This window comes from Aythya ferina (genome assembly GCF_964211825.1).
Source record: "Aythya ferina genome assembly, chromosome: 2".
Taxonomy (NCBI): Eukaryota; Metazoa; Chordata; class Aves; order Anseriformes; family Anatidae; genus Aythya; species Aythya ferina.
The window spans coordinates 125,951,061-125,979,026 of record NC_140297.1 but is presented as its reverse complement, the minus strand read 5'-3'; the positions used below and the strand labels follow the sequence as shown (position 1 = coordinate 125,979,026).

At 36.2% G+C, this 27,966-nt stretch overlaps 1 protein-coding gene and 1 long non-coding RNA gene across 2 annotated transcripts in view; one reads left to right on the top strand and one right to left on the bottom strand.

Moving 5' to 3' along the window:
* SULF1 (sulfatase 1) overlaps positions 1 to 11,176 on the bottom strand; it is a 264,797-nt gene extending 253,621 nt beyond the window's left edge. Inside the window, exon 1 of the mRNA XM_084509643.1 lies at positions 11,063 to 11,176. The gene's annotated coding sequence lies outside the window, so the exon portion shown is untranslated. The remainder of the gene's footprint in view (positions 1 to 11,062) is intronic.
* LOC311431777 lies at positions 17 to 24,196 on the top strand. The gene is made up of 5 exons (XR_014689638.1): positions 17 to 353; positions 2,750 to 2,833; positions 4,705 to 4,784; positions 15,503 to 15,630; positions 23,320 to 24,196. It is a non-coding gene; the product is annotated as an uncharacterized lncRNA (long non-coding RNA).
* The last annotated feature ends 3,770 nt before the right edge of the window (positions 24,197 to 27,966 follow it).

Genomic DNA, 27,966 nt, shown 5'->3' with positions numbered 1-27,966 from the left:
TCATGAACATCACTGTGGAACATCACTGTGGCTAATTATTTGGTCATCTTCTCTCTGGAAATTCCAAACCCTGCAAGAAGTTGTAGCTTATTAGAAGCATTTGCTTACGTAGGAAGGTTTTGCTAGCAGGAAGGGGGCTGCAAGGGTGGCCTCTGTGAATTGTCCAGCAGCTGCCCCATGTTAGATAGGAGCCAGTTCCAGACAGTTCCAGAAGGGTCCTACCATTGGCCAGAACTAAGACAGTGAGGGACCCTGGTTGCACCTCTGTGAACACAGTTAAGAAAGGGTAAAAAGCACTGCACAGCAGCTGAGAGAGGTGAGAAAATGAGAGAAACAGCTTTGCAGACACCAAGGTGAGTGCAGTAGGAGGGCAGGAGGTGCTCCAGGCATGCAGCAGGAGTTCCCCTGTGGCCTGTGGAGAGGCCCCTGGTGGAGCAGGCTGTCCCCCTGCAGCTCCATGTGGAGCAGATCTCCATGCTGCAGCCTGGGGAGGAGCCCCTGGTGGAGCAGGTGGATGTGGCCTGGAGGAGGCTGTGGCCCATGGAGAGGCCCTGCAGGATCAGGCCCCGAGCCGGAGCTGCAGCCTGTGGAGAGCAGCCCACACAGGAGCAGGGGGTCTGGGGGAGCTGCTGCCCATGGGGGACCCATGCTGGAGCAGTTTGGATCATGTGGGAACAGTGCTTGAAGAACTGCAGGCTATGAGAAGACCCATGTTGCATCAGTTCATCTCATTGGGGTACCCCATGCTGGAGCAGGGGAATAGTATCTGGAGGAAGGAGTGGCAAATATGAAGTATTATTGACTGACTGCAACCTCCATTCCCCACTTCCTTGCACTGCTCAGGGTGAAGAGGTAGAAGAATTGTGAGTTAAGCTGAGCCTGGAAAGAAGGGAGGTGGGAGAGGATGTGTTATTGGTTATTTTTTTCATAGAATCACAGAATATCCAGAGTTAGAAGGGACCCACAAGGATCACTGAGTGCAACTGTTGTTTTAGCCTGCACTGAGTGCCAGGCTAAAAATAAGAACATATTTATTAAAAATTCTATAAACTCTTTTTTTTTTTTTTTTTTTTTTTTTCACCTGGGTATTCTGTGTTAAGGTTTCGATAAGTATAATCATAAAATTTTAATATTTATATCAGAGTATGACCCTTTTTCCATATTTTTCTTAATAGTGGCATACTACTGTGCTATATGATCCAGTGTTCTATACATATGCAAACAGCGGTCTGTGTTCATTATCTTAGGTTTGGAAGCTTTTTCAAAAGAAAAGTTGAATATGCAAAATTTCATATTTTCCTGTATCACATTATTTCCCATAAGTACATTCCATCTCTTGTTAAAGACCACACATGAAAAATGTCATAGTCAATACTTTTGTTTCTCAAAACTGAGATATAGAAGGTTTGGAGTTTTAAAAATCAAATGTGAAAGCAGATTATAACTATAACTATGGAATTGCTACCGCAGCATCATAAAACATTATAAAGACTGTGAAACTTTCAGCACTTGAAAAGAAAGCCTTATTTAAAAAATATTTCCATATGTTAATCAGATGTTCATGCTACTTTACACGTTTTGATGTTAAATCCACCCAGAGACAGATATTATTATACTCACCCACCATTAAGTGGCATCAACTTTCTGGAAAAAAACGTGAAAGGATACAAATGTGCCTTCATTGTGTATATGCTAAATGAAGCTTAGCTTTGTTAAACAGCCTTGGAACAGTTACAGTGCTTAGTGAGAGACACAAAGAAAGATTCATATGCGCAAAAGTAAATGGAACAGAGCTAAACTTAGTTCATCAACCTTCAGATTTTTTCCAAATCCTGCAGGATGCCATCTAGTAGATGGCATGGAAATATCAGGAAAATAGCTAAGGAAGATGAACTAATTGATTAAGAGAATGTCAGTGAGGGAGAAGGACAAGAATAAAATAAAATAAAATAAAATAAAATAAAATAAAATAAAATAAAATAAAATAAAATAAAATAAAATAAAATAAAATAAAATAAAATAATTTATTGTGTGTTTTTAAAATTTGTATTCTTTCATATGTATCTTTCTGGAAGTTTATGTCTATGCATTTTAGAATTTTCACTGCATGTTGAAAATCAGGCACCACACAGCCAAACAGCAACATCTATAAAATGACTGCATCTCCCATGTATCATGGACTGGTTAAGATCATTTGGTCATGCACTTTTTCTTGTATATAATGCAATTCATTCTAGTGAATGACCCTACTTCTGAACCTCTTTTTTTTTTTTTTTATAATGTAGATTTTTATACTAGAATTCTGCGTTGAAGCTGCCCACCAGTTTAATCTTATCCTTTTCGTAGTTCATACCTGGTTGTTACTTTAATTCAAAATTAAATTTTCCATAGGCATGTAGTCAAGGCCTACAGATAGACAATTTGTAACTGTAAAACATCACTTCGAGCAGAATAAGATAGTCACAGATGTGTGCGGAAAGAAAAGAAAAAGGCATTAAACTCAAACCAGACAATCTTTACCTCATCACCCTTTCCTGACCACTTTGAGCAATACATGGGTTAGGATCTTTTCAGTGTCCATTTTCTGGGCTCAGTTTCTCCACAACATCTCTCATGTTGGTTTCTTCTCCAGTTTTGTTTTCCTGTAAAGTTGGTGGCGTCCCTTTGATTTATACTTACAACTGCTTTTCTTCTTTCTGACTCCAAATACCTTTTATGTGTGCCTAACTTCGTCAATATGTCTTTTAAGTGTTTCACTTGCATTGAAGAAGAAAGTAACCGGGACAACCCCATCCGTCCTGAAGACAACTTGCAGAAATATCAGCTTCTTGAGGTACTCCTTTGCTTGATATGGGCCCAGTGTACAGATATCTACTAATATTTGTTAATCGTGAATACACAGTCATGGAAGGCACTCCTCTCTCATTTTTGTAACACAAGGAGTTTAGGAAAAATGTACAGCAGTTACTGTAGTAATCACTAAGGATTCACTAAGGTCTCAACTACAATTCTTACATTCATGGATTATCCAGGCTGAATCACCGTGGGCCATAAATATGAACCTTCCACTCTAGTCATTGTATATCCTTTTGTTCATTGTTTGAATGAGGAAAATTATAACATTGTTCCATGGTCTTTCTGATTCAATATTGCGTATTTAAGAATTGATTCCAGGAAGTGGTTTCTTCAGGTTTTCCTCATAGGCATCAGATATGAATCATGCCATAGAGGAGATGCTCCATGATGAAGGAGAGGGAGATAATACTGTATGAGGGTACCGCTTCATTTGGAAGTGAGTATCATGGAGAAATTGAAAACTGAACATCTTTAAGGTAATGGAATTAGTTTGGTTATGAATAAAATGAATTAGTATCAGAAAGATCATGCAAGATCTTTCCAGTTACTGCTAGGAATTGCCTGATTTTAGGAAAATGATGTATGCTATCTTGGACCTATTGGGAGGTGCTGTAGGCAAGTTCATGGGACAGTTTTAGCTTAACTGGCTTGCAGGGAATTTCACCTCTCTAAAGTCTGGCTGGAAAGGCTTTTTGTGGCTATGAGGTGATATCAGTGTGAAATTAGCTGTGAAATGAAAAAGACCAATAAACGAGCCTTAACAGGCAGCTTGCCTACTCTAAAGCAAGAGGTAGTGATTAAAAAAGTTGCTACGAACAGCAAGAATACCACACCCCAAACTATTTGTTTGCACTTTGAACCAGAGCATTACAGAACAAATACATGACTTATGTTGTAGTTTCATGTTGTCTCTAGGAAACCTTTCAAAATGTTAATGGATAGAGCTGTTACCTTTCAAGACAAATTGATTTCCTGAGTTTAGCAGGAAGGCTATGGCTATTTGATTCAGTTTGTGTTCAGATTTTTTGAACAATTTAAGCGTCTTGTTCAAAAAACAATTTTACTGGACAGTAACATAATCAGAAAGTGAGAAGCTGCTTCTGGAGCTGGTGTCTAAATATGCACTGTAATACTGTCAAAAACGAAAAGAAATATAGGTGCCAAAACCCAGTATGTCAGGGATGAGCCACGGTGATCTGTGCTATGTATAGGTAAGTGTTTTTTTGCTTATGAAGTGTGAGCTATAAATTCTAGTTCTGAGTGCGGGTATATTTATCATAATCAATAAAAGAAACACTTTGAATGAATCCTGGCCATTACAAATTTCATTTATAAAATGGACAAAAAGAGAAAGATTTACCCCATAACCATCCCCGTCCCCAACATACATCACCAATTATGTATGTGCTGAACAGAGCAATAAAACTCATTGCCATTAAAGATCCAGTGGAATATATACATCACCTTGTCCCACAAATCAATATAATCCATGTATTTTTCTCGTTAATGAAACCCCAAAGGTCCTCATTTAAAGACAACTAATTGAGCCCTCATTTATAAGTTAGCACTTAATGTTGAAGGTAATTTAATATTATTCACTCGAAGTGGATCAGAGAAATAAAATGAAGAAGCAGAGGGAAAAGGGTTAGGGGAAATGCCATTTACTGGACTGAGCCTTGGTGGTGAAAGGAATAGGGTGATAAGTGCAGTAGCTGAGGTGATATGATGTATAATAGCTAAATGATATTGATGTATAATTCAAATTTAAATTCTTCCCTCTAACACATTTTAATATGAGTTCAGTTTTACAAATAAGACAGGATTTTGATGTTAGAGACTCCCTTTCAGATCAGATACACCTATAAGAAAAGTAACACCAAACCGAGCAAGTTGACGGCTACCATACTGGTTGCTGAAACTTTTGTGAGGTAAGTCACACACAAAAAAAGAAATAAAGTATCAGATGATTGTCACAATAAATGTTCTGAGTTCTGAGGAAAGGTGAGAGTACATTTTTTTTTTTTTAATACATATTTGTGGTCTGATGATCAGCTATATCACTACTGTTTTATCTGTAATAGGAGTATTTTATGAAATAGAATAAGCATTTAAATAGATCTGTGTCAGTAGTGGATTGTAACATAGTGGCTGAATTCAAGGATATAATTCTGCTGAATACAATTCCATGCAATAAGTCCCACCATGGACTTAAAAGGCATATCTGATGTAACCTCTTCTAAAACTTCTTTGTATCCGCAGTCTTCTCTTATAGAATTTATATTTTCTCTTCCTTTTTTTTTTTTAGTTTAATTTAATTTAATTTAATTTAATTTTATTTTATTTTATTTTTAATTTTCTTTTGGCTTTGATTTCTTATCCTTTGGGATTCTGTCCCTCCTTCAGCAAATAAAATCTAAGGACACTCAGTATTCTTCCCTAAAAGCCAGCAACAGATGAAGGCAGCTGCAGATAAAATGAGTTGCTGAAACATCAGCTGTAGCCAGCAGTTTCAGCTTGTTGGAACGCCACCATCTGTATGCTTGTGAGACTTTTTGGAGCTATATAGCACTATAGATGACTGCTAGGGGAGTCATAACATAAGACATGCAGATGTTCCTGCTCACTCCACCCAGTCTAAGTTTACTTAATACACAGCATTTTCTTAGCTTCTTAAGGAAACAAGAAATTATAATAAGCACTAAAATTTCATGCACCACTGGTTCGTGGCATGTACTTCTCCATTAGACCAAAGAATCTTGATGCCAGAACAGCAAAAGAACCACTCAGGTCCTACTTCAATGCATCATCAAAAAGAAGGAATAAACCTGTGACTTTCTGTTGCATAGAAAAGGTTTTATATTACAGGAGAGTAAAAAAAAAAAAAAAAAAAAAGCAAAACAACAAAAAAAAAAGAACAATGATCACAAGAAAATGTTCACTATTGTACCAGACCTGAAAGGCCTATGGAAAATTCCACTGAACTACAGAAACTTCACACACACACTTTTTTTTTTTTTTTGTTAATCTACTAATGAAGTTGAACTGGAACATACTGGGGTAAAATCTGTAAGGTGAATGCACAGTGATGCTAGATTTTAAATATTAAAATAGGAATGCTGGAGCCCTCTCTCCCTCTCTCCTGTTGTCTCACTCTGAATGCTCTATATATTCTCTGAGATGCAGCCTGGGAGGAACAGATAGGAACCAAACAAGAAAAATATGGAAAAAATTATCTCCTGTGTGCTTTATATACAGGACGTACTGTTTGAATGCACAATACAGGAAATCCCATATTATAAGGGAGGTCTGGAAAGCCTGCATCTGTGTGGTTTGCCTTTTTGCAGTTCCCTAAATTAGATGATGAACAAAACTCTAGACCAGCAGTTCCCAGCTTCAGCAAAAGTGGGTGGAATATAAAGCTGTTCAACACTGCCAGACTCCTAGACCTGACATTACGCATTGGTCTTCAGGAGGGGTGAAAATAGTATATTGTAGCATCAAAGTAGCACGATGTCCCAAACATTTCTCTTTAAGATTGTTAAGTCTCTTGGGTAGAATCACACCAGCAGAATCTCAGCAGTATACAAGCAAAACACAAAGGATCTGAGACATCCATGATAGTCCTAATTTCAGCACAAGACTGAACCCCACACCTCTGGGCATTAACATGCATCCACTTCCCTTGTTAACATTTCCTGCTTCAGATGGCAATTAGTACTGGGGGCTAGATGCAAAAAAATTGCGAACATCTGAAATACGAGGAATATAGTACCAACTATAACTGCATCTTGAACTTATTTAATCAAGTGTTACCTCATCTACCCTAAATTCAATGGATATCATACTGTGACCGTAAAATATCTGAGAAGCCCAGAGTGACTGACACCACTACAGCAGCCTGAGAGGATTCAGTGGCTGGAACTCCTTCACTCCAATGCCTCAGCCATGGTCCCTTGAAAGCGGTGCAGGAGACACTCTCAGGACCTCTATAGCTGCGGCTGCCTTTCTAAAAGGGCCCATGGGGATTTCTTCTCCTCCTCCCTTTTTCATACAAAAGATGAGCAGCAATTAGGAAGATGAAGTGCAATATACTCCTGTCATGCAGGCAAGCGAAAGCACATCTCCTAGGAAACACTTTAACCGCAAGACTATAAACAATCAGGCTATAAACAATGCAGGGGGGGTGGAGTGGGAGGGCAAACTTCCCCACTTTGAAGATAAGACATTGTTCAGGCATCAGTTCTGCATTCATCATGCTAGAAAGAGAGAGGATGTCAGGGAGCAGGACTGGGTGCCAGTGGTCAGCAGCAGCTGCTGTCATTTAAGGGGCTTACCTGGGGACAGCCGGGATCTCATGCTTCATAGAAGGAACTGTGAATGCCAGGTTAGAGCCAGAGTAGTTTTACATGACAAAAAGAGACAGATAGTCCAGATATCTTATAGAAGAACTCTGCTTGATCCTTTCAGAAAAAGGTTATAAATACTTATGCTTAGGACAAGAGGTCAGCAGAGGTTATTAAGTGCCTACAAGTACTGCTTTACAGCATGGAGGCACATAAAAGGGCAAGGACAAACGTGGCTAGCCTTAGACAACTACACTATACACTAGTAGCACACAAGATTCTTCTTTGTACCAGGGCTACCTCCTACATTAAATCTACTCTGATGTTTACTGTGTTCATAAGGTCGAGTGTCCATAAGCAGACATTATTATAAAATGCTGAATACCTTACAACTGACAACTTAGCTGTCAAACCCACTGTCCTCCATATTGCAACATTACTGAAATTCACCCAGATACTTTTTAGCTGTCATGTAATTATAACATTATCTGGTATGAAGAATGTGGGAACATTAGCAACCAAGACTTCTGGTTTGAAAGTATTAAATTGTCTGCATTCTTCTGCATAAAGTAAAGAGGGTCATGCCATTGACTTCAAAGTGAGGAGATTCATGCTTGGATGTTTAATGTAAGAACTGAATCAATTGCTTGACTTCCTAAAGACCAGAAAAGACAAGAGTATTTGACAGACATAATTGGTTAAAAAAGACTAGCCTTAATCAACATACAGATTGGCAGGGCCAATGTCTGCCCACAGAATCACTTATTCAACTTTATTACATTCAGAGAAACAAAACATGGGAAAATTAAACTAGCAAAAAGGTTTACTCCATTATGATTATTATTCTAGATAAATAAAAAAGTAAAACAAAAGCAAACAAACAAACAAACAAACAAAAAACTAGAGAGGTCTGAACTGGCCATTCAGTTGTACACAATAGCCAAATGAAATAAAATACAGGAATAGCAAGCTTCCAGGGTGGTTTATTGTAACTAGAAAAAATGATATTTTAGATTATCAATACACATATTGTCTTTACACAACACAAGCAGTAAATGAATAGTTCAGAAGTGTACAATGTTGGGAAAATTGATCCAAACACAAGAGCATGGATGTAAATACAAAATACGTAGAGTGCAGTTGACAGTCTTTCTAGCATCAATGCCAGCACATGTGGCTGAGTGGTGTTCCCTCATGACCTGTGGAATACAGATGTGCAATAGATGTCTTGTGATAACCTTGTATCTCTGCCTTTCAAATTGTGAGAAGTTTAATTTGAAAAAGTAGCAAATGGTATGGGAAACAGACTGATTTCTCTTTCAGGAACAGCTAATACAGGTGTCTCTGTCAAGTGTCTTGCCCCTTCCCCCCCAAAAATACATCTTATCCAGTCTTATCTTATCTTACACCTTATCTAGCATAGGAATGTTTTCATGTTTTCTGGTTTCAATCAGTTTTCCATTTTATTATTTCCTTGTTATTTTCCACCCACTACTATCATCTACAATGGTTTCTTCCCTCTCTGACCTTTCCAATCTGACCCTAACCACCTCCATTCCAGCCCAGGTGGAATAAAAATATCTCTTAGGCATAGTTGCTTTTTTCATACAGACATCAAAGTTCATCACTTCTATGTTCAAGCACTATGAAAATGTCTCTCAGGTACTGACTTAGCCTTCAGTTCAGTCAACAGCTTGACAGACCTGAGTGTAGCTTACTGCTCTGTTCAGGTTTTGGTAACAGTGTACCAAAACCTAAAAGACTTGAGTTTCTTTTCTTAAGTTCAGCATAAAGTTGACCTCAGTCACTAATAGGAACCAGATGACCTTTCCTTTCACTGTTCTCTTATTGGGTTACTCTTTTTCAGTATGGTCTTCATAAAACTCTGGAAAGACTATCCATAAAATCCATCTAATATGTAATGCCTAGTCCATAGATGCAGACTGCTGGAGTACTGGGTGGCTTTGCAGGCTCTGATCTGACAAAACTCACATTATTTTGCAAGACTCATTCAGCTCAAATAAACTTTTCTTGTTAGGTGATTTTTTTTTTTCTTGTGGTTTGGAATGAAAGACATTCAGTCCCATCTGGCTATGGTCATTCTTTTCATCTTCTCATCTGGATATCTTTTACAGTCCAGGACAATGTGATAGTTACTTTTTATATTTTAGTACTATAAATGCACAAGCGCCTGAGGTTCTTGCTCTTGCAACTTTTTTTCCTTCCGTGAACATATGTACCTGCATACTCAGTAACGACACTGTGTTTCCACAGCCAGAATGCAAACGCATTCCAAAAAGTTTAACTGAAAACACTGAGAAAAGCTGTGTTTGTATAAATGAAATTTAAAAAGTAATTTTCCTTTTCCTTACTGATTAGTGTTTTTCTCTTGAAGCCTGTTAGCTTTGGGACTTATATTCTGCTGTCAACATTTTGGGCTCTAAAAACATCTGAATAGTTTTAGAGCTTGAGTCAAAGAAAAAAAAAATAAAGAAAAGAAAGAAAAGAAGAAAAAAAAAAAAAAAGAAATAGAAAAAGAAAGAAAAAGCCCAAATGTCAACCCTAAGCTTATTAAAACAATAAAGGCAATGATAATGCAGAAATAAAGTGTTTACAGATTGTTTTCTGTATTATATTACTAGTGTTAAACATAAGCCTTTAATACAGAAATGCCACATTAATGGGGCATCAGGAACCACTGAGGGATCAAAATGATGCACACAATACTAACATGGTCAAATCTTCCTTTTGAAAAGCAGTCAGTTTTCCCCAAGAGCTTAAATCATTAAACCCTTCCCTTAACTCGTATATGCAATGAGCCACTCATTGAGTCACTGCACTGGAAAGAAAGCTAATAGAATTCACTGTGTGGTGGGTTAGGTAGATGTCATGAAAGCCTCTCCCAAAACTTATGGTTTTATATGCCATTAATGATTTCTTCTATGAGCAACAAATTAGCAAATACATAAAAGGATGGGCATTTCTTGAGTTCATACTAACATGTATGTGACTTGATCTAATATGTAATTACTAAACTACTCTGAAAAATTTATTAATAGAAAATAATTAGGAGCAGCCAAAAAGTATGTGACATATGTCAGTAGAAGCTTTGAACAAACACATTCTATCAGTCCAAATGACCTTGGAAGGAATGATATAAAAATATCATAGCTAAACATACGAGTAAAGGAGTCTAACAAAAGAACCATCCCAAAGAAATGAAAGCCATGTCCAGTTACAATAAAAATAAATTGCCCTAAACTCTGGCAAATTAGGCCAAAAAGTGTAACAGTGCAAAAAATATTTTTTTAAAAAAGCATGGATACTAGTAACAAAACTTTCTATCTTCATTCTTCTTTGATCTACATCATTTACAGTGAGTTTTCATTTTCCAGTAGATTTTAAGGTGCCTTAAAAACAGATAACAGCATAACACAAAACTTAGATATATAAAAATATATTTAACATATTAATATATTCATTACATTAATTAACATATTATTTAATGTAATTAATTATATGTTTAATATTTAATATATCAAATATATAATATATGTATTTATATATAATATATATTATACATATATATATATAAAGATATATTTAATATATTAAATATATAATTTACTTAGTTGTTCAGTCTGTAATGAAGCTTTCTGATGATACAGAAGTAATCAGAGCAGTTCAAAGCTATACTGACTGTAAAGTACTTTAGGAGGAGAATATGGACATTAAATGACAGATAAGAAACAGGGTCAATACATGCAAAGAAATACACACAGGTAAATCCAGATTTAATCATAACTACCAATTAATAAGGTCTAAATTTGCTGTAAGTATTTGACAGGTCTTCATTTACTCACAGTTTTTGGATAGTTTTATATATCCTCTGCATTTATCCAGCTGTATACTGGAAAACCTCCAAGGATGGAAACTGCACAGCCTCACTGGCAGCCTCTTCTACTCTTCTCATGGTGTAAAAGCTTTTCATTATGTCCCATATGGCATTTTTATTTGTTTGTTTCAATCCATCATCTTTTGCCCTCCCACTGTGAAGAGTGACAACCGACATTGTCTTCTCAATGACCTCCTCGTAGGTATTGGATGGTTGTTACTTAGATCTACACAAAACCTTCTCTTCAGTGTTGGGGTAGTAAAATGGTGAAATTCATGGAAAAGACAGATAATGAGTGATCAGTGATAAATCATAGTACAAAATGCATCCAAAACAAACAAACAAACAAACAAAAAAAGCAACATTTTTTTTTTTAAAGAAAAACACATAGTTGTAGATGACATTTAATTATAGATGACTTCAGACTTTGCAGAATTCATTGCTGTATGATTTTTTCTCTTAGGAATAGGCTTTTGAACCCACAATTTGTGAAGAAAGTTTATAAAAGCTTTAAACATGGGGACATCTATACAACATTTTGGTCAGGAAATATCTTTTATCAAAGTCTATCAGAATCTGGTAGGGTTTGCAAGAGGAAGTATCACCCTGCACTTTCCCACTCCTCATATACTTTCCTGAAGTATCTGCTATTTGTCATTATTAAAAAAGTGTAACTATGGATAAAAGGTCTCATGATATTATGCCATCATATCTAGCTGGCAGAGCTGACAGTCTTAAGAAAAATTGGCATAGGCTCATGTGCTGGGTACTTGCTTTGCTCCACAATGAGTCCCTGTCAATGCCTGTGCCACTCTTACTTCTACTTACAGCAATTTCTGGCTACTGCTGGATTTTCCCTCAAATATACACCCTTGACCAGTTTAATGGAAAAAACTGGTAAACAACAACAGCTTGTCTGTGTAAATAGAAAAATAAATGTTTAAGGAACATATCACTGCATCAGATCACCCACAGTGAAAATGAAGGGCTAAGTAGGAAATCAACCCATTTTATGAGCTTTTTTTGTTGTTGTTATGGATGCAGGGAAATACTCAAGTGCTCAGAGAGAGAATGCTTCTCTGAAGAACGTTGTATTTCCATATATAGTTGTATTTATTCATTTGTCCTTAATCCACCCACAGTAGCTTTCCAAAACAGAGATCTGTTTCCGTTCATGTTTTAGCATTGCCTGCAGACAGCAGTGAAGTTACACTTCATGATCACTTCAAGACAAACTTCAAAAGATTTGGTGGTTCAAAGCTTGTATGGGCTTATCTGAATTTCTCAGGTCTGCAAATCTCTTGGTATCAGCCTACAGCTTGGTGGTTCAAGCACTTCCTGGTTAAATTCCAGAAGGAAACAGAGACAGTTTGACTTCAGAGGGCCTAGACCAAGATACACATTCAAGCTCCTGATAGGCTTAAAAGGGAGCACATGTTAGCAAAACCCAAAACCAGACAAGCACAGAGATTTTTAATTCTTCATGAGGATCCCACAGCAGAAAAACACTGAAACTGTTGTTTTCCACACATCAAAAAAGAAAGATTTTGTTTTATGTGATTTTAATTCAGTCCAAAATACAATTTTCCACATATAGTATTTGTAGTAAGTTTTGTTTGTTTGTTTTGCTTTCTTTTGTTTCATTTTGTTTTGTTTTTAAACACAAAAAGCAAAAGGAATCTCTAAAAATTGAATGCACTGTATCTCTCCAATCTTTGAGTAAGTATTTCTTCTGGACTTTCCATATGTCATGAGCTGAATTTTGCCAAAGATACCTCTGTCTGCTTATATCATGCTTATATTCTGTGGTTGATCTCCTATCCACAATATACACATACCTGCAATCTCCTAAACAATATATTTTTACAGTAATGACCTGTTGAAATGCCACTACTTTAGCTTCCTCTCAAGAGCAGTAGGAAATTTGCAGAAAAATAAAACCAGAGATGGTGATTATTTTGTTAAATATAATCATTTCCATACTGAGAGCTCAGCAATGAATTGTGCTTATCATACTAAATTGTTCTACTTGAAACTCTTTCTTTGCTGAGTAGCAAAGCTACTAGTTCATGAAAGTTTCTGGCTTTTCTGTTTTATAATTTTAGCTTTCATTAATAGCTTTGTATTGCAACTGAGAAGCTCATTTATACATTTAACAGTACTAATCGAAAATTAATTGCAAGATGTCATCCAATTGCAAGATGTTACTATATTCTTTAAGTAGATCCAATAGTGGAAATTACTTACAGCATTTAGATGGAGCTGGTCTCAGACTTCATGATCCTTCCTTTTACGTCAGTTTTTTACAGTGGTGAAGCCATTTCTAGTGGCTTGGCTAGTCTTGGCAAGTTCACCACGAGAATGTGTATGTCAGTGTCTATAACTCTCACATTACGGCTGTTTTGTATCTATTTCATGTCACTTTGCCTATGTTAGAGAGTAATAGTGATTAAAATAATTTTGCTGTGATGTAGATGAAACATGCTTTTCTACTTATTAATAATTCTTCCTTTTTTTTTTTTTTTTTTTCCCCTGTAGATACAATTCTGTTATCACTGATCTTTTTTCTCATTAAATCTATATTAACTTTCATGCAACAAGTACAACTGGAATTTCTCTCTAGTATCACATATCTACCCATTAACTGAGCTTCTGAGCATCATCTATTAAGGATACCATAAGTATGCTTCTGTGGAGGCAATGTGAAGAAGTAATTTGTCTGAAACAGGGAACTAGCATTTGTTTACACGGAGAAAAACATTTTTAGAATACTTAGCTACAAGCAATATAATACGGCAACTTTAGCAATACATTCTTGAAAGAAAGTGTATGTGTACAGTGGCAATAAAAATGATGTTAGCTCTTCTGTAATCAATACAAATATAATTAAAAATAAATAGAAAAATCAAATTTTGGAGAAGCACATCATTGGTGTCATAGACATGTAGTACCTAAAGGAGGCCTACAAGAAAGCTGTATGGGGACTTTTTACAAGGGCTTGCAATGATAGGGCAAGGGGTAACGGTTTTAAACTGAAAGAGGATAGATTTAGGTTAGATATAAGGAAGAAATACTTCACTGATGAACCACTGGAACAGGTTGTCCAGAAAAGCTGTGGATGCCCCATTCCTGGAAGCATTCAAGGCCAGGTTGGATGGGGCTCTGAGCAACCTGGTGTAATGGGAGGTGTCCCTGTCAATGTCAGGGGGTTGGAACTAGATGATCTGTAAGGTCCTTTCCAACTCAAGCCATTCTATGGTTCTATGGTTTTGTGACTCTACGATTCTATGATTAAGCCAGACTATTTTAACAATCCAAGCATGCTCAGATTGGTCAGTATGCTCTTCATACTTCCAGAAATATGGCTTTTAGTTTCACATTTTTGTAGCCATCTTACACTATGACTGCTTACCAGCAAATAAAACAACAGAAACTACAGCATATTCAGTACACATTTCCTCTTAAATTCATGGACCCCAGCAGAGAATGCATTAACCTGGCTTGTTTTCCAAAGACTGTATATAATATGCAGTTCATCTGAACCTCAGTAAAACATGATTTTGAGAGTTTGCCAGCTTTATAACATTCCTGGGAATAGTTTATCACTGGTGTTCTCCATTTCCTTTCTTGATCCTCTCCTTGAGAGTCAGCCAAGCAAATGTTGGGTAAATATATCTGATAGTTTTTAAAATGTCTCAGCAACTAATCAGAAATAACTAGACCAGCTCTTGAAGAAATAAAACACAGTGTCTGGTTCTTAATGTGTGGTTCTTAAACATATAATTTTATGTTTAATAAACAGGCCAAAGGAATGTTTTTATAGTTCATTTAGAGTACTTCTGTTTTTTTTTTTTTTTTATAAATATGCATGCAATTAAGATGCAATATATTAGTAGCCTTTTTTTTTTTTTTTTTTTTTTTTTTTTTTAATCTCCTGTGTTAAATACTAATATTCTTATTCCATATAAGAGAAACACCCTATACTCTGTATTTTTTCAAATTTTGGACAGCCTTAGAATGCCTTTTAATTTGAAGAATAATGGCAAAAGTAAGAAAAATGCTAAACAAACAAAAAAGAACCAGTTCATATTTAATGCCTTTATAAATCCCAGATTTTGACTGTGCAGAAGATGAAGCAGAAAAAATTCTTTCTTTCCATTATAAATTGCATTAAAATCCAAATCCAAATTGTATTTTCTTTCTGTTTGTTTGCTGGTTTGGTTTGGTTTGGTTTGGTTTGATTTGGTTGGTGGGTTGGTTGGTTTTTGTTTTCTTTTTAGTTTGACTATCATCGTTACTAATGTGAGTAGCATTCCATAACTCTCAAGACCTTGGAAACACAAATGTACTCTTGTGAGCTGCGCAGGCTATCTTGGAAAGTAAAGTGTGTTATTTCCCCCCTAAATAGTTACAACAGCATTGTAACCATCTAAATGCTGCCACAGTCAGCGTTCTACTCTCAAGACCACCAAGGACAGAGGAAGAAATAAAAGATGTTTTCTGAAGACATAATCTGTGTAGTAAGCTGTTACAGAGGTATGAACTTTCTGACTCCTTCTGAAGTGAATGTCTTGCACTAAAGACTACTTTAGTTAAAATCCCTGACATAATATTAAACCATATCTACTTCAGATGTCAGTTCTGTGTTGGTGATTATACAGTTCAGTTACTAACGTCTTTCTTCCTTGGATAAAACAACATGCTCTCCAGTCTTCTCTCAGGGATGCTCCCTTTCTGGCACTTGACTTCTAGAGATAAGAAGGGGAAAAAACGTTCCTCCTTGTGTTCCTATATAAATCAAAACAAAAAAAACAAAACAACAACAGCAAGAAAAAAACAACACCTGAATGAGCTCCATCTTTTTTTTCCCCCTATTTATATGTGAATAACATAAAAGTGTACAGATTCATTATCTCTTTATTCTTCTTTCTAGAAGTCAACTCACAGAACTGTATTACCAGTTATCTTCTTCCTAACATTAGTGAAAGTCTGTGTTTTGATACCAGCACTTTCAAGACCTTAGAATAAAGGAATCCTATAAAAACTGCAGATTTGCATTTCTATGGCTTTTACCTGGATGAGGAACATTCTGCCTGTCAGTCACTCCCTACCAATGTGAGAGGTGATCAGTTGTACAGCTACTGATCCTTTAGGATATTGAGGATAGTGCTCATGGCCAATGTAGTTGGTGGTAAAAACATGCAATGTTCTTGGCCTTTCCTTGTTCTTCTCCATTGCTAAAGGCTTCTGATCCACCCCAACTTCCCTTCCCCCACCCCCCAAGTTACTTCATTTTTCCTTCTTGCACTGAAATTTGTCCACTAAAGCATACAATGAACTCAACATACTTTTCAAATTTATATAGATAAATAAATAAATAAATCTCAACAGACACACCTATTAAAAATACATCAAACAAACCCAAACCTCACTGCATGCCTCTGTGAATTTTCTTGTGGTTACATTACACTCACAGCCCTAGTAGAATTGAGGGCAATGTGATAAGATGAAAATTTACTGAAAATGATGACTAAAGGTTGGGTACATCCCACCCTCTTGGCAACTTCTGTAATGTGATTTCTAAACATTTAATTACTCAGAGTCACTTGAAGACCTATCCTTGGGATCTAGCATAGGCCAGAGCAGAAGACCTTGTAAAATCAGTAATATTAATGTTGAATGCCTAGTTTTCCTTTTAGTATATGTTTTCAGTATACACATTAATTAGATTAAGTTTATTTTGTTTGGGCTTGACTAGAACAAGTGACATAAAAAAGTGAAGTTGCAGAAGTTTAATTTGATAAGACAGTAAAATAAAAGGAAAATAAAGCTAATTCCAGGCATAACAATGTATCAAATTACATATTGCTCTGATCATCCAGTCAAACCAAGAAGCATGAAAAAGATTCCATAGATTTCCATTGCCCAGACTAATTTTATCCTCAGCTGTATTCAGAGGTTATTCAATTTTCCTATATAGCATGTCCCTGCTTGCAGGGCCTATATCACCAGCCCTAAAGGTGGGATTATCATCCTTAAGAAAGTTTAATGCATATGTGAAAAACAATGTCTCTTACAAGTGCTGTTGAACTTCATGGGAAGTTTCATATTATTTGACTGTTTGCCTGAAGTTCTTGCTCTGAGGGACTTGGGATTGTAAAAGAATCTTGCTTACTTTTTTTTTTTTTTTTTTTAATGAAATTTTCAGTCTCTAATAGTTCCACAGAAAATCTTCAAAATGCGGCCTGCTCTTACTAAAGATAAAAACTCATAAATAAAACAACCCCCTACCAAAAGAAAAAAGAAAAAAGAATTTTTTAAAAAAATACAACATTTATTTCTTAAAAAAAGATTAAATCAAAATCAAAACAGTCATTCTGAGCACTTGACTGTGGCAATCCTGAAAATATCTAAAGTCAATATTTTTATCTAAACTTAATCTTTAATACACCATTCCATTGGCTTTTTGATATATATTATACTGGTCCCATGCAGTATCAGTAATTTTGTATCAGTTAATATATGTGTTTATTACATATGCACTACCATGACATCATTTTGAATACCAGTACACCAAGTTAAGGTTGCCATACTTCTGCCATCCTTGCTTAGTTTTTCTAGTCACAATACATTTCACTTCATAAAAACATTTTAATGACCAAATTAAGAACTGTCTTAAAAAAAATAATAATTCTAGGATCAACAGAGCAGTGGAGTGGGACTCAGTTGCGCTGACTTAATTTGTTCTAATGGGATTATTCAACAGTGAAAGCAGTATTACTGATGCTAACAAGGAGCACCAAAACCTTTGTCTTTCAAACTGATGTAGTAGCACTAACAACAGGAATTAAAAGTTAAGTGAATATAATTCGGGATATATTATCTGCAACTGAAAATACTATTTCTTCATTTCTAAATATATTCCACCACATAATGTCTCTTGGAATGGATAGTTTGAAATGTTAAGTCTTCTTATTTTTCTGTAATAGAGGTCACTGTAGTGGAGATATGATCTTCATTATGATCATTGTTGTAGGGATTCCTAAATCACCTAAAAAATGATACATATGAAAAAAAAAAAAAAGGTAAACAAATAGCGTTATGATAAATATTGCAGATTACCTCAGACCAAAACAACTCAAATCCTCTAAAGACAAGTGCAGACAAGATACTCAGTACCTTAAAAAAAATATCCTTTTTGCAAACAAAGTAAATATCACAAATGGTCTGCTATCACTTACTAGATTTTATCTCTTACTCTCAATGGGTGGTTAAAGCTGATCTCCTTTCATGACTCTTGAAAATCTTTATTTGTTTTAATGCAATACAATCCTTCCAGATGATGTTCAGAGATTATCCCCCTCTTCTCTTGTCAACTCTTCATCAAAACTGTCTTGATCCTTCATCATAATTTCAGCTACCACATTTGCTGCTACTTTACGAGTTACTTTCTGCTCTATGCTTAATCCCATGTTATTGGTTGTTTTGCAGACATACCACAGTCATATCAGGCACCTGCTTGTTTTACTCCTGTTCTCAGTCTACCACTTCCCATACCAATACCAAATACTGATGTTATTACATCAATTGATGTCTTGTTTTCAAAACTACACCCCTCATTATCATTTTTTTTTTGTTTTCTCACTTCTGTCCTTCATGCTGCCAATCTTTTCCAGGGCTCCCAGTGCCATATTGTGCCAAAACGTTTACTTCAATGCCCAACTCACCTACCTCCTAATGCATCTTTTTAGATAGTTGTCAAAGATTATTAATCTGCCTTCTGCCTTCGCCCCTATCTCCCTTGATCCTCTGCTGCTTTGAGGCCTGTTTCTCTGTCTTTCTTTCATTCCCCTTTACTCATCAAACATTCCTAAATGGAAAGAGGTCTTTACAAACACTTTACATCTCCCAGAGTCGACTCACATTTCCTTAATCACTGTGCTACATACAACTTGCTGTTCTGACTGTAGCTTCGAACCTACTCCAGGTTTACTTTTCTCATAAATTTCATTTTCTCACCTTACAGTTGCTGTTAGTCAATATATTTCAGCCAGTATTATATATTCTAACAATTATTCTCTGAGCTGATTATAAATATCTTCATTCCAACTTGTGTTGACAAAAAATAATAATAAACAAAGCAAAAATTGTAAAGGTGAATGGTCATTTTTATATTTGTTTTTATCTGTATATGTCTAATAACGCTATGACAACACAAAACACATATGGTCAATAATTATCTCAGTTTTTAAGTGAAAATACTGCCATACTACATTTGAAAGACAAAATGTCATATTAATACAGAGAATGTTGAACAGATGTGAACAATTTCTCAATGTAGCTTTTAATTTCTCACAAAGGAATTGACTGTTGCTAATATTTGGCAATATTATCCTGCCTCACAGTGTTCTGTCACAATGCAACATAAACCACAATTTGGCACTATGTTCCAGTGGTTTGCAGTTCTACATTTATCATGAAAGTTGTATTTTGTTGTTGCTTCAGGTTTGTCTTTCTCATTCCATACTGTTCTATGTTTGTGAGGAGCAATCATAAATGAATAGGTTTGTCATTGCTGTCCAATGAGAACTTATTTTTAATGACATACCATCATGCTCCAACTTGGCTTTGTCTGAGAATATTTGAGACTTTCAGGTGCATGTTAAAATGACACATGCAGTGTCATTTCAGTTGCAAACCAACAGCAAAACATAAGAAAAGTTATCTGTTGTTCAGAAATTAGAGAAATAACAGTTTGTTGATGGGGAATATCTATAATAGAACTACTCAAATTTGAGTGACTTAATGCTATTTCATAGACACAGATAAACTGTACTGTCCAACAATGCTCCACCTGTAGTGAAGTCACTGTTTTTTTAAATCACCACCATTCTTCAAAAGTATTTTGGGGTCATAATTAAGCAAGGGATAGAAAAGAATCAGCCATGACAGATATTTTATTGCAGGAACAATCTGTCTTCAGAAAAGAAAAAAAACATTGCAAAAGGGACACAAAGAAGATGGTGCTTAAGTTGCAAGAAACTGCTTGAGTGCAATGAATCACTGTCATGCTACAGAATTCAAGTATATTGTTAATACTCCTTCAATTTGGTTAAGCTTGTGTAACCAAGCCAGTTAATTTATTGGATCCCTTTCTCACTGAAGTATCAGTCACTTCAAATAGCTCTCATCTTTTTTTTTTTTTTTTTTTTTTTTTTCAAATAAAATATAAATAACAAACATTTGAGACAGTTATCAGCTAGAGAAGTGGGAAGGTCATTCACTTCATCTGACTTTGAAGAATTTGAACTGGCTGCTGAAAGAGAATCCCAGAATCCAAAAAACTACATGGCCTACAGTTTTTTGTAAGGTTCCTTCTGCTCCTTAAAATTAACGGAATCAAGAAAAGAATATCTGGATGATTGACATTTAGCAATGCTTTCTTCAAAATCAGACCAATCAAACTGTCAGAAGCATTCCACACTGACATCTATCCACTTACACAGCCATCACATAGCTTTTTGCCTTCCTTTACTATTGAGGGAGAAATGCTAAAGGATACCTTTTCAGCTTCAATAGCTTGGATCTTTCACAGTCAGGCTCCAGACAAGATACAGTTCCTCTGGAATATACATGTACAGACAACTTTCTTCTTGGCTTTGATCAAAAACAGTTTGTAGTCTGATACTGTAAGATATCTTTGCAGTCTTTTTTCCAGCAAGTTTGCCATGCTGTTGTCACACATGTTAAATCTTATCAGCAAAATGGATTTTCACTCATCTGGATCAGCTCACTTAGTAGCAGTCAAAGCCTGTATCCCATCAACTTACCCAGCATTTCTTGTTCCCCAAATATCTGGCAGCCCAGCTGACTCCCTAGGATTACATATGCAAACATGCCTACTTTCCATAGCATATTTTGACTTTCACAGTGTTCTTCGATAGCCTGCTCTGCTTACTGCTTTTCCCATACCATCAAGTGCTGGGTTCTGTTAGCATGTTTTTAATAACAGAACACTATTCCATATACTGGAACAGAAATACCACAACAGTGTGATACAAGTCAAAATCAAATGGTTTTTCAAGAGACAATTTTGAGTTAAAAAGAGAGTCTCACTGGCTTTTTCCTCTCAGCCTACTTGGGTGGCATCATTCACAGCCATTGAGGCAGCCTGCTTTCCATTCAGGTAAAGCAATTCTCCTGCCTGCTTAAAAATTAAGAGATTCTTTGCAGTCTGGGCACCCAAGTGCATGACAGGATTACAACATACCCAACCACCCACAGTGTCACAGCGTCGTTTCGTTTTTAAAAAGGCAAAAACAGTAGGATCAATTTTAAGGTGGAGACTGCTCTTGAAGCTTTATGCTTAAGTAGAAATGCATAAAAGGTACTTCAGACACAGATACATATTACACACCCCCCCCCTCAAAAAAAAAAATAAAAAAATAAATAACACCAGATGTGGAGGTTTTGGTCCTGGATAGTACAAATACTTCCAAAACAAATAACTAATAATTAGTGCTCTACACTTACCATCTGAACATGCTCTCCAGCATGGATATGAATGTAGTTAGAATCTCATAGTCAGAAAAAAATTAACCAGGGGTGGGGAGCGGGGCCTTATGCTGGCAAGGTTTCTTCTCGTGGTTATTTTGCAAACTGACCTCTTAGAGCTCCTCAGCTTCATTTAAACACTGGTGACAAATTGTGATGAAGTTGCACTCACATTTCAATTTACAGATTTCTCTCTGCTGCTTAAAATGTTAAAGGTTTGTCCTTATTGAGACCTGAGCCTCCACAACTCTTGGGAGGAAAGCAGAATTTCACCTGGAAACCTTGTTAGCCTTGCTCCAGACTTAAGCTTTTTACTGCTCCCAGGAACATGAGGTTGCCCGGAGATGCTATTTCTCAATTATCTGTATTTTTAAATGAAAATATAATTGAGCATGGGAAAGGACTGCTGCATGTCCTGTGGTGTCAAAGGAAGGTGCTAGAGCAAGCCAAACTCTCCCTTCTCCTCCTTTTGTCCTACCTGCTTCTGTTTACACTATCTCTTCTCAAAGGATGGTGGAGCTTGCTGAAGATAGGAAAGCAGAAAAAAAACTACATTCAGTCTGGTAAAGAAACAGAAGAGATGTTCTGGTCCTGGAATAAAACACCTACTGAGGTCCTGTTACTCAAATCCAACTTAAAGAATAGGTTCTATGAAGGTACCATTTCAAGCTGCTTTCAGAATTACTGGATCAATTCTCTTATTGAAATAAATAAATTGCAACTAAATATATCACCTTTCTGAAAAGTTCTGTAAACTTAGTTATTTCTTTGCCCAAGTTATTTACTTTGACAGCTTTAAAATCAAGTTAAAAATAAAGAGATCAGTAATATTTGAATCATGACTTTGTATAATGGAAATACATACATATATATGTATATATATAAACAAGTTTTATATTTTTATGTTAGTCCAAAGCATTAACACCAGTTCTTGGAACATCAAAGTCAGATTTTAAGAAGCAATTAATGCTGAAGCTCATTACTTAGAGAACAATTAATAATTTCCTTACATCAAATGAAATATTTAAATAAATGATTATGAGAAATCTTCTTTTGGCTAAACTGAAATGTTACCATCTGGCTTTCATTCTGCCTGTACTGTTTGTCAGTAAAATAAAATAAAATAAAATAAAATAAAATAAAATAAAATAAAATAAAATAAAATAATAAGCTGATGGTGTTTTTGCTTATTCACTCTCATTCAGGAATGCACTAACTCAGAAAACAGCATCTTCTCATAAATGTTCAAATATCTATTGTAAGCCTGGCACTTAAGAAAGAATTTACTGTAATAGAACTGAAAGAAAGTATTTTTGTCATTTCAAAAGGAAAAAAGTTCTCATCACTGGCTTTATAAAACAAACAGAAATGTTTTTACCATTGAATTGTACCACATCTTGGAATTTACATACACAAAGAAGGGATTTTAGACAAGAGGATGTCTCTGAGAAGTTGTCAGAGATCCCATGATTTGTACAAAGATAAAGCAATTTTGCCATTCTTGGGATCATATGCACAGGACATGCACTCCCTTAATAAAGCACAGTGGTAAATATATCCATAATTACCACAGTCAGTATCTGTATTTAACCCATCTGTTTACATGTTATCTTAATACAGAGGACATGGCACAAAGTTATATTTTACTTCAACTTTTTCCTTGTTTCATAGAACTGTTTCAAATCTGAAGAAGCTGAACTTGGGCAGAAGTCCTGCTATATTAACAATGATTATCAAGTGAGATCAGCAGCTCATTTCAGCAGTGAGACAACTGCAATGCAATGAAATACACATCACCATGGCTAATTGCATCTGAAGAATTATAATTGTGTTTTGGAACAATGACTGAAATGTACTGGGGGAGGAGTATTGCCCAGAAAATCAGTCCTGAGTAAGGGAATCAGACATGAGTCCTCAAAGGCTACTACTGGACCTGTAGCTTCTCTGAGGAAACTGTACTTTGTTTTCTCTGGGTAGTAATTTTCTGTCAGATTTTCTCAGAGAGTAAGCTTTTCTCAGAGAGTAAGCTCTTCCTTTCACCTCCAGACTCCATGGACAATGCTGTTGATTCATCCCAGAATATTGATCTGTGTGGCTGTAGGGCTCTCTGACTGCTACCACTTCCTGTGTCTCGGCAGTCTCTCACAGCTACCAGCATCAAAAATGCTGTATGCTATGGCCAAAGTATGGTCTTAAACCATATATATATGTCCTCACTCTCTCAGCTGCAAACAACACATTGTTGTGGCCTTTCTTCATCTCCCAGGCACAACAGACATGATGACTCTAATTACCTGACACAGTCAGGTCTTGGAGAAGTGGGACTGCAGCACTGTGCAGCATCAAAGGATGGTGTGTATACCCCACCAGCTCTTGTGCCCTAGCACCTCTCCAGCTCACAGATCCATGATGTGAGCCACCTCAGATGACACAAGGAAACATTTCAATCACCAAGATGTAGGTAGGCAGCACCACTTTATCACATAAATCAGTGCAGGGAACTTCAAGCATTCAGTACCTTCAGTGAAAAAAAAAAATAAATTAAAAAAAAAAAAATTGAGATGTGTTATAGGCTGTTAGGTCAGACACTGCACCAGAAAACAATGCGAAGGTAAAATATGGTCTGTTTTCCTGACTGCAGATCCATGGAGATAATGACTTCCTTGGGAACAGACAATCTTGACTTTGGAAGTGGTATCAAACTTGCTGTCAAAGCTGTGATAATTTATGGGTTCCACAGAAGACACTGAAGAAAAAACTTCTGGAGAGAAGGATATTAGCTGGTACAGCTTGAGGTAAAGTGTGAAGAATCTACAATTAAGATGTATAATAACTAAAATACTCTGAGGATCAGGAAAACAGGAAACCTTACCACACACACATACATACAGGTCCAAATTCAGGCATTAAATCTATCTGGTAACCTCAATAAATAAATAAATAAATAAATCATCCATTCATGGATTAAGGTAACTTCAGTTTTGTATAGAGGCACTTATGTCATCTATGATATGATCTGAGACATAAGCACAAAGGAGAGTTGTAATAAAGTCAAGTGTATCAGACTTCTCACCTTTGGACTTACTGTTCTGTGTTGTGACTTCTCTGTCTTCGTTGTTTTACAGTACATAGAATGGCCATACACATTTGTGTGTGCGTGTTTGTAGACTAAATGTGCTTCATTTATAGGCATAGTTTGCTTCTCAGTTTTTGTTCTTTATGCAATCTGGTCATTAGAGGTAATAATAGAAAACCACTGCCTCCAAAATGATGTTATAGGACATTATTACAAAACCTGTAACAGTTCTGCTATTTATAGTCTCTAATTTACGGCTTTTTCTAACCAGCCATCAACTAACTGTACTCTTAAATCTTGCTCTTTTTCCAAGACTTCTATTTTTATTGTTACGTGCTTTTATTCTTCAGTTCGTACCACATTGACTATGTAGGTGGTTTGTTTCCTGTCTATGCACACCACCAGTCCAGACATTGAGAGCTTGATTAATAGGAAGTAACTCATGAGTCAGTTTTAGGACTGAGTATCTCATAAGTGGGAGTTTCATAACACATATAATTAATGCTTCCAAACACAGAAGCAGCTCTACCTGTGATCTGAGACCCAGGATTAAATGTTCATACTCTGCCTAACTTGTCAGTACAATTTTTTACTTTCAGATTCTTCTTACACTGTCATTTGACAATACTGCTGAATCTGGGAAATCCTTACATAACTCTAGAAGAGACCATTTCCCAAAAGAAAATGAGCAAATACAACTAGAAGGCACAAAACTAAGCCACAAATTCTCCTATCATCTTCAAATAGACACGCACAGGGATGAAGTAATTCTGAGGCTACAAAAATCAAAATAAAACGAAAAAGTAGATCAGAGCTATCATATCATTCTCCAAGTGACTCTTTGAAATTTTGTAAATGATTATATTTTTTTTCAAAATGATACAAGGAGTTTTCGCTTCCAGTGAAGAGGAACCCTTAGTAATTTTCCATGCCAATACTGGCTGATTAAAAACAGACACAAATTATTCCTCCCATAGTCTGAAATAAAAGAAAAACAAACTTAGTAATAAAATATGATGAAACCCTCCTATTTCACCTTAAATGTCAGCCAAAATTTGCTTTGTTCCCCTGTCATGATTTTAAAGGTCAATTATGGAAAAAATGTTTTGGGGAAATTGTAAGCACTGAGGTTTTTCTAACAAGAATATGATACCTGGAACTTGTGGCATTCATGTTTACAAATTTCTGCTGAATTGCTCATTGACTAGTTAACTTCCAGAGTCAGCAGTGGGAACCTCATTTAAGTGTAACCTAAAACCCATTTGTGGACTGCAAAATGTCAATACAAAGGTTAATTCTTTACAGAAGCTACTTTTAGAAGTGGAAATAAAAGTATTATAGCCTATAATCTGAAATGAAGCCTTTCTCTTATTTATTATTTCTATGCACCATTTTCTCACTAATTAATCCTTCAGATCACTTAGGAATGTCAATAAATAGTTTTTTGTTCAAATTCCATTCAACAAGATTCTCAATATAATTTCTCCCTTTTTGCACAGAATGAATCAAACTGTGGCATTGTTCTCGCTTATTGGTGCAGGAATAAACTCAGCAAGCAGCTGTACCATAAAAGGCAAATTAGTAGAGTTAGTAAATGACATTCTTCAGAGGCAGTTTTTCAAAAACACTTCAGAAGAACATAAACATTTGTGAGATGGATTGTCAGACTAGAAATGGTAGCTTGGATGGAGTGTCACTGAACACCTAAAAAGAGTGAGGCTTGTAAGGAAAGGATTGACTCTTCCCTTCTTCATAGTTTCTTGTATCTGATTCTTTCCCTACATATCTCCTTGTGAGTCTGAAAGGATATCTAACTAAAGTTAGTTGGCGTTTGCTTGGTTAAGATAGTCATCATCCAGGAATGGTTAGGCAAAATATAAGGTAGTTCAACGTGGCATTTATATTAGTAATTTTCCAAAACACCACTGACTGCCAAACAATAAATGTGAAACAAAGTTATGACACTGTGAATGATATTAAGGGTGACTTTTGTTGAGAAGCGCAGGCAGGAGTTCGAGGAACAGAACAATTCAGAGGACTGATTGCCATACAGAGGAATTCACCTCAACATTAGAAAGATTGATCAGAAACAAAGACAGAGGGCAACAAGGTGTTAGAGGAAATAATTGTGGCAAAACTGGAGCATTCTAGAATATGCATCCCTGTATGTCCCATATATTCTTGCATTTCCTATATATTCTTCATATATCCTAAGTACAAAATAGAAGCACTGAATAAATTTACTTATTTCAGGAAACATCCACATTGATGTCACTGATGATAGAAACAAATAAAGATATATGCAACTATATATGAAAAAGCCCAAGTCTGGCATAACCTTTCACTAGCTGGAATAATTTTAAATATCCATTTTCAAATACTTACAAGCTATATTATAATGATAGTCCTTATAATATTAGAATTTCCTAAAGAAAAATTGTGGAAGAAACTTACCACTGAAAGTAGTTAGATTGCATTACTGGGGCCTTGGCAGATTAAAACAGGTCTACATGCAAATGTACTCCATTTCTGCATTCCATCTCAATTTTTTTTCCCCCTAAATGCTACATGCTACTAACTAGAGGCTGGGTAATGCCTTGAGATATAGCCCTAATCAGAGTACAAAGCTAGTATACACCTTTAATAGTGTACATTTCCTTAGAATATAAAAATCTTTCATCTTCTTGCTTGAAAAACTAAACAAAACAAAAACTGATCCATGACAGAGACTTAGTTAAGTGTGAAAAGTACTACTGCTCATTGAGGCGGGGCTCATTGAGAGGGCTTTAAACTAGGTAAGATGGGGGATGGGGCTGAAACAAGGCTTGTTAGAGCTGTGCCAAGGGGAACAATGGCAAGGCCGGGGGATAAGGCAATGGCCCAGCTGAAGTGCATCTACACTAATGCACGCAGCATGGATAACAAACAGGAAGAGCTGGAAGCCATCGTGCAGCAGGCAGGCTACGACTTGGTCATCACAGAGACGTGGTGGGACCACTCTCATGACTGGAGTGCTGCAATGCCTGGCTATAAGCTCTTCAGAAGGGACAGGCAGCACAGAAGGGGTGGTGGTGTGGCTCTCTATATTAGAGAATCTTTCAATGTTGTAGAAGTCGTGGCTGGGAATGACAAGGTTGAGTCCCTTTGGATTAGGATCAGCAGGAAGGCCAACAAGGCTAGCATCCTGGTTGGGGTCTGTTATAGACCGCCGAACTAGGATGAAGAGACGGATGAGGAGTTCT